This window comes from Vitis riparia, chromosome 12, assembly GCF_004353265.1.
Source record: "Vitis riparia cultivar Riparia Gloire de Montpellier isolate 1030 chromosome 12, EGFV_Vit.rip_1.0, whole genome shotgun sequence".
Taxonomy (NCBI): Eukaryota; Viridiplantae; Streptophyta; class Magnoliopsida; order Vitales; family Vitaceae; genus Vitis; species Vitis riparia.
The window spans coordinates 6,421,464-6,428,291 of record NC_048442.1 but is presented as its reverse complement, the minus strand read 5'-3'; the positions used below and the strand labels follow the sequence as shown (position 1 = coordinate 6,428,291).

The window sequence follows — 6,828 nt, the reverse complement described above, 5'->3', positions numbered from 1 at the left end:
TCATGAGGCGCTTCGACATATGGAATCAACACTTTCATAGATGACCAACTCAGGAGAGGCGAACAAATATCTTCAGCACTCCTACAGGCAATTGAAGAATCAAGGTTTTCCATCATCATTTTCTCCGAACACTATGCTTCTTCAAGTTGGTGTTTGGATGAACTTACAAAGATTCTTGAGTGTGTCAAAGTGGGGGGACATACAGCTTTTCCGGATTTCTATAATGTGGATCCCTCTCATGTAAGAAAACAAACAGGGAGTTATGGAGTAGCATTTACAAAGCATGAACAACTTTACAGGGACAACATGGAGAAAGTGCGCAAGTGGAGAGAAGCTCTAACTGCAGTATCCGGACTTTCTGGATGGGATTCACGAGATAGGTAATTCTTCTAACTGGATTTCTTTTGTTTTCTATCTGGGTGTTGCTTTTTTTGTCGTCTTTTTCTTTTTCTAAGCTCGATCTATTTAAATTTCTTTCTGGGAATTGAAGTACATATTAATCCAACTTTTCCTGTTGGTTTATCAAAGAGAAAAATGATAAGGCGAGGATGAGGTTTGGTGCTCCTTCATCTCAAAAATCACAAGAAGAATAGGGCTGTTTTTCTCGTGATTGAACACTTCTTCAAACCCCATTGGATCAGTGGTTTTGCAACCTTTCCGAAGGCCCACTGGGATACCCGACCCGGCCCATTAATTAATTGGATCACCATATATGTTTTTTCAGCTTCAAAAATCATTCCTTGTGGCGTCAAAATGCATCCAATAGCTTTTCTAGTGTTTCTAACCCAAGTTCTAAGATGTTCTTTATGCAGACTGCTTAATTGGGAGTGTGTCAGACTGAACAATAGTATCTAGGATTATATAATTTCACAATACATTATTCCTAACTTCATGTCTCTTCTTTTATTGGATACCATGTGTTCCCATCCTAACAACATGATAATGGGGTTAACAGTTTGATCAATCGTAGCTTCATCTTGTTGAATCATGCCTTCTTTTCTTTCAGTCGCAACAAAGAACAAATCTAAGCACTAGTACTGCTATATTTATCTATTTTTCTTTGTCCCTTTATGACTTTAAAAAGATGACCATATGATTGTTTTCAATTTGAATTTCACAGACATGAATCCAAGGTTATTAAGGAAATTGTTTCAAAGATCTGGAATGAAGTAAACGATGCATCCTCATGTAACATGGAGGCTCTAGTTGGAATGGATTCTCATATACAGAACATGATTTCATTATTATGTATTGGGTCAGATGATGTTCGGATGGTAGGAATTTGGGGCATGGCTGGCATAGGTAAGACTACAATTGCTGAGGCTGTTTATCAGAAAATTTGCACTCAATTCGAAGGTTGTTGCTTTCTTTCAAATGTTAGAGAAAAATCACAAAAAAATGACCCAGCCGTTATACAAATGGAACTCCTTTCACAAGTTTTTTGGGAAGGCAATCTAAATACAAGAATTTTCAATAGAGGAATCAATGCTATAAAAAAAACACTCCACTCCATGAGAGTCCTTATTGTTCTTGACGATGTGGATTGCCCACAACAATTGGAGGTTTTAGCTGGAAATCATAACTGGTTTGGTCCAGGAAGTCGAATTATCATCACAACCAGAGAAAAGCATTTGCTAGATGAGAAAGTGGAAATATATGAAGTTAAGGAATTAGACAAAGATGAAGCTCGTATGCTCTTTTGTTAGCATGCCTTTAAATATAAACCTCCTACAGGAGATTTTGTACAGCTATGTGATCGTGCCCTAAATTATACAAAGGGCATTCCCTTAGCCCTTAAAATATTGGGTTGTTTTTTATACAACAGAAGCAAAAAGGAATGGGAGAGTGAATTGGAAAAACTCAGAAGAATTCCAAACAAAGAGATTCAAGATGTGCTGAGAATAAGTTTTGATGGATTAGATGATAATCAAAAGGATATATTTCTCGACATCGCATGCTTCTTTAAAGGGCAAGACAAAGATTACGTCACAAAACTACTGAAAAGTTGTGATTTCTTTCCAGAAATTGGAATACGTAATCTTATAGATAAGTCTCTCGTAACTATTTCATATAATAAGTTGTACATGCATGATTTGATACAAGAAATGGGATGGGAAATTGTTCGGCAAGAATCTATTAAAGACCCCGGCAAACGCAGCAGGTTGTGGGTTAATGATGATGTCATTCATATGCTAACAACAAATACAGTAAGACATAAATGCACAACATTTTTTTTTTCTTTTGTCTACTTTTTAATTTTAACTTTGAGCTCATACTCTGCTCTTGGTTCCTTGTTAGGGGACTGAAGCAGTTGAAGGCATGGTCCTTAACTTGTCTACTTTGAAGAGCTACACTTCAGTGTTAATGTCTTCACAAAGATGAACAAATTAAGAGTGCTCAGATTCTATGATGCACCAATATGGGGAAGTTCTTGGATATGGAGACGCAATGATCGCTATAAAAGTCCATACACTGAATGTAAATTCCATCTTTCTGGGGATTTTAAATTTCTATCCAACCACTTAAGTTCTCTCTACTGGGATGGATACCCTTTGAAGTCCCTTCCATCAAATTTTCATCCTGAGAAGCTTCTCGAGTTAAAAATGTGCTTTAGTCAGCTTGAACAACTATGGGAAGGAAACAAGGTACGTATAATTTAGATTTGTTGTTTTTCTTTAAATGGATTATAAAGTTCATTAAAGTGGATTTGTTCTAGCCTTTTTTTCCTCTTTTTCTTTGACAGTCATTTCAGAAGTTAAAGTTCATCGAACTTAGCCACTCTCAACATCTAATCAAAACACCAGACTTCTCTGGAGCTCCAAAGCTCGGGAGAATAATTCTTGAAGGTTGTACAAGTTTAGTCAAGGTTCACCCATCCATTGGAGCTCTCAAGAAGCTTATTTTCCTGAATTTAGAAGGCTGCAAGAACCTCAAGAGTTTCTTGAGCAGCATCCATCTGAAGTCTCTTCAAATTCTTACTCTCTCTGGCTGCTCAAAACCGAAGAAATTTCCAGAGGTCCAGGGAGCCATGGATAATTTATCAGAGCTTTCTTTAAAAGGGACTGCTATAAAAGGATTGCCATTGTCCATTGAATATCTGAATGGACTTGCTTTATTAAATCTGGAAGAGTGCAAAAGCCTTGAGTCATTACCGAGCTGCATTTTTAAGTTGAAGTCCCTGAAAACTCTTATTCTTTCAAACTGCTCCAGACTGAAGAAGCTTCCAGAGATAGGGGAAAATATGGAGAGTTTGAAAGAGCTTTTTCTAGATGACACTGGTCTAAGAGAGCTACCTGCATCAATTGAGCATCTAAATGGGCTTGTTTTGTTGAAGCTGAAAAATTGTAAAAGACTTGCAAGTCTTCCGGAAAGCTTTTGTAAGCTGACGTCTCTTCAGACTCTTACTCTCTCTGGTTGTTCAGAACTGAAGAAATTGCCAGATGACATGGGGAGCCTACAATGTTTATTAAAGCTCAAAGCAAATGGAAGTGGTATACAAGAGGTACCCACCTCTATTACTCTTTTGACAAAGCTTGAAGTATTATCATTAGCAGGATGTAAAGGGGGGGGATCTAAGTCAAGGAATCTGGCTTTATCTTTGCGCGCATCACCAACAGATGGATTGCGACTGTCTTCTTTGACGGTTCTACACTCCTTGAAAAAGTTGAATTTAAGTGATCGCAACCTACTGGAAGGAGCACTACCCAGTGATCTTAGCTCCTTATCTTGGTTGGAATGTTTAGATCTGAGTAGAAACAATTTCATCACCGTGCCTACTAGCCTGAGTCGACTTCCTCACCTCAGAAGGCTCATAGTGGAACACTGCAAGAATCTTCAATCATTGCCAGAGCTTCCATCAAGTATTAAAGAATTATTGGCCAATGATTGCACATCCCTGGAAACTTTTTCATATCCATCAAGTGCATATGCATTGAGGAAGTTCGGAGATTTCAACTTCGAATTTTCTAATTGCTTCCGACTAGTGGGGAATGAGCAGAGTGACACTGTGGAAGCTATCCTACAGGAAATTCGGCTTGTTGCATCGATACAGAAATCCATGGCTCCAAGTGAGCATTCTGCCAGGGTATGTCATTATTTGTTTGCGTACGCTACTAATTCTTAAAACATTGTTTAATATGGTGTTAAATAATTGACACAATCCCACAAAATAATCTTGGAATACTAATCCTAGAATATCATTTCTCTACATGCATGCCTTCCAACTTTTTCCTGATTCAGTATGGTGAAAGTCGGTATGACGCTGTTGTTCCTGGGAGTAGCATTCCAGAGTGGTTCACCCATCAGAGCGAGGGGGATTCAATAACTGTAGAGCTGCCTCCAGGTTGTTATAATACCAATTCGATTGGATTGGCTGCTTGTGCTGTTTTCCACCCAAAATTCAGCATGGGTAAGTTCGGCCGTTCTGCGTATTTTAGTGTGAATGAATCTGGCGGCTTCTCTCTCGACAACACGACTTCCATGCATTTTTCAAAAGCTGACCACATCTGGTTTGGGTATCGATTAATTTCTGGAGTGGATTTACGCGATCACTTGAAGGTTGCATTTGCTACATCCAAAGTTCCGGGCGAAGTGGTGAAAAAGTGTGGGGTTCGTCTAGTATATGAGCAAGATGAGATGGTGAAAAAGTGTGGCCAGGAGAAGGAGATGAATCAAATTCAGAGTCAGGAGACCGACACCGCCGCTTCCTTTTCCAGACTTCCCCCTGTAAGCTTCAGGAAATCTGGTCCTAATTTTCTCTTTTCTCAATTTATTAATGCTATGTTTTGTTAGGGGAAAATTTAAAGGAAAACAAGAAAGGAAAGAAAATAGGAAAAATGATAAAACAAAATAAAAAATAGATTTAAAATTAATAAATTATTTTTATATATTATTTCAAATTCTTTATTTATTTTTTCTTCTATATAAATATTAAATAATTTAAATATATAAAAAAATTTAATTAATATGTAATGATTTTTTATTTTCTTTGATATTTTTTATGATGAAATCAAATATGAGAAAATCATTTTTTTTAACTTTTGTTTTCCTTAACACTTTTTAGGAACCAAGTATGACTTAAAATAAACATATTATGATATTAAAATACTTTTTATAATGTTGAAACGTTATGATACTTATTTTTAACCATTAAATATATATCATGGTAAAATTGTTTTAAGTGAATACCTTTTTCCATAATCAATGATTCTAATGAATAAAAACTTATTAATTAATTTTATAAACTCGCTAAACATATACAAATTCTAATTAATGGAAATGTTTTTTTTTTTCAATTTTAAAAATGTAGAAGAAAAATAACACTTTTTTTTTTTTAGTTTACTTTATTGAAGAGTCAAGCAAAAGTATTTAGTGAGTATAAAAAGAATTCATTTTAAAGTCGCTCATTTCATTTAATTGAATGAAAAATACTTTAATTTCTCCAGGTGGTTATACATGATGAAAGTTGTTCGTACATCGCATCTCCATCTCGGAGGTAATCACTTGCTTTTAATATGTTTTTAGTTCTTTTTAGTGCTTCATTAGGTTGTCAGCTATCTAGAAAATATATAATATTAATGGATTGAATTTTTGAATTTTCATTTTTAAAATCAAATTTTAATTGACTCCATTCTAATTCATTTATAGTTTTCTTTATTTCAATAATAGATATATTATGTTAGAGTAAGAGATTTGAAAACACACAAACAATACATAATAGAGAAAAAAATTATGAGAAAATTAATTGCAATGAGAAGTAATAAAATGAAAATATTTAAGGTATATATATAGGGATTAAAATAGATTAAAATATTATTTTGTATATATAAAAGGTTAAGATAGATTTTATTTTGTATAGGGAGACTAATTACCATTATTTCTCTTACTAGTAACGCCAGATGCAATCAAGCAATTGTAGCAGTGGCCAACAAGTAGTCTCCAAGCATCATGGTATAGCTGCACCCAAAATTCTACCGCGTTCAAAGAATTGTATGGAGGCAAAGTTGGTGGGAAAGTTGGCATTAAGCTATGTAGTGGCAGTCAATTAGAGAACCACGTCTATAAATAATATTATGGAGATGGTGGTATTTTTTTTTTTACTGCTACAATATATTCATTTTATAAGTAGGGCATGACCACTCCCATAGATCCCATAAATGATTATTATGTTCTGCTTCTTACACACTTCCTTTACTTCTAGTCTCAGGTTCTTTGACTTTGCACCAAGTCCATCTTCTCTCTCCCATTTCACTCGCTTCAAGTCGATTTCTCTGTGTCATTTTTCACATTGTGAAGAAGTGGTTTCTCTTAGTAAGTTGCATTTTCTCGCGTTATTTAATTGATTTCTCTAACAATTTCAATAACTGATCTCACTCTGGAAACTTTCTATGGGCATAACTTCTCTCTCTATCTCTCTTTGCGTGAAGATTACCAATGTTGGATCTCATCGAAACTTTAGGTTTATGCAAATTTTGGTTATGCAGTTCATATTTAGCTTGTTAATGCAGCAAATGAATATTTTACTAATTTGGCAATGCGATTGCTGCTTGGTTTATTAATTATTGATATTCCCAGTATTTAGTTTACTGATTTGGTAATTGGCCCCATATTTAGTTTAATAATTATGTGTCCTTACATTTATTAAAATATGGATAGAAGCATTAAAAAGCTATCACGAATTTCATTCAGCTCTGCAGTCATAAATCATCCTAGTACTCTACTTCATGGAAGCACCGAAAAGTCTGTCCTTTTAAGAACAAGATCTCTGATAACTAGAAGTTTGATAGATGTTGTTTGATTGCTCTATGTTCAAGGGCCTACAAATGCTTT

At 35.1% G+C, this 6,828-nt stretch overlaps 1 pseudogene; it reads left to right on the top strand.

Moving 5' to 3' along the window:
- LOC117926972 lies at nucleotides 1-6,622 on the top strand (annotated as a pseudogene).
- The last annotated feature ends 206 nt before the right edge of the window (nucleotides 6,623-6,828 follow it).